Source organism: Mus caroli, chromosome 14, assembly GCF_900094665.2.
Source record: "Mus caroli chromosome 14, CAROLI_EIJ_v1.1, whole genome shotgun sequence".
In the NCBI taxonomy this organism is placed as follows: domain Eukaryota; kingdom Metazoa; phylum Chordata; class Mammalia; order Rodentia; family Muridae; genus Mus; species Mus caroli.
This window is the reverse complement of record NC_034583.1, coordinates 48,032,382-48,033,589: the sequence shown is the minus strand read 5'-3', so window position 1 is coordinate 48,033,589 and position 1,208 is coordinate 48,032,382.

Genomic DNA, 1,208 nt, shown 5'->3' with positions numbered 1-1,208 from the left:
TGTTTTGTTTTGTTTTTCGAGACAGGGTTTCTCTGTGTAGTCCTGGCTGTCCTGGAACTCACTCTGTAGACCAGGCTGGCCTTGAACTCAGAAATTGCCTGCCTCTGCCTACCAAGTGCTGGGATTAAAGGCGTGCGCCACCACTGCCCCGCTTGTAAAATTTGTTTTTAAATTGTATGTTGTCTTTATGTATAGCTCACACACTACTGATGTGGCTTTGGATAGCGCTATTCTGGTGGTACTAACTGAACCACTAACCTTGCCTGGTGCAGTCTGGGGGTTGTAAATTGGCATGAAGATTTAAAGCAGGGAGGCTGGAGAGATGGCTCAGCGGTTAAGAGCGCCCACTGTTCTTCTGAAGGTCATGAGTTCAAATCCCAGCAACCACATGATGGCTCACAACCATCTGTAATGAGATCTGATGCCCTCTTCTGGTGTATCTGAAGACAGCTACAGTGTACGTACATATAATAAATAAATTAATTAAAAGAAAAAGTTCCTTTAAAAAAAATGGGCTGGTGAGATGGCTCAGTGGGTAAGAGCACCGGACTGGAATGTCCAGAGTTCAAATCCCAGCAACCACATGGTGGCTCACAACCATCCGTAATGAGATCTGACTCCCTCTACTGGAGTGTCTGAAGACAGCTACAGTGTATTTACATATAATAAATAAATAAACAAATCTTAAAAAAAAAAAAAAGATTTAAAGCAGGTCCTTGATGGTGCACAAGACAAATTAATTATATCTATAGATAGTAGTTTTCCCGCCCCCAGGTTCAATTGTCCTTGATGCAGCTTATATGAAAATAATTATTGTTCTATAGTCATAAAAATTGCAACTGTTTTTTGTCATTATTCTGAATGCTTCTAAGTAAACAATGTTATCTATCTATCTATCTATTTATTGAGGCAGGGCTTCTCTGTAATTCTGGCCATCCTGAAATTTTTTTCTGTAGTCCTGGCTGACCTCAAACTCATATATCCACCTGCCTCTGTCTCCCAAGAGCTGGGATTTTTTTTTTTTTTTTTAGTTTTTCAAGACAGGATTTCTCTCTGTGGCCCTGGTTATCCTGGAACTCACTCTGTAGACCAGGCTGTCCTGGAACTCAGAAATTTCTGCCTCTGCCTCTGCCTCTGCCTCTGCCTCTGCCTCTGCCTCTGCCTCTGCCTCTGCCTCTGCCTCTGCCTCTGCCTCTGCCTCTGCCTCT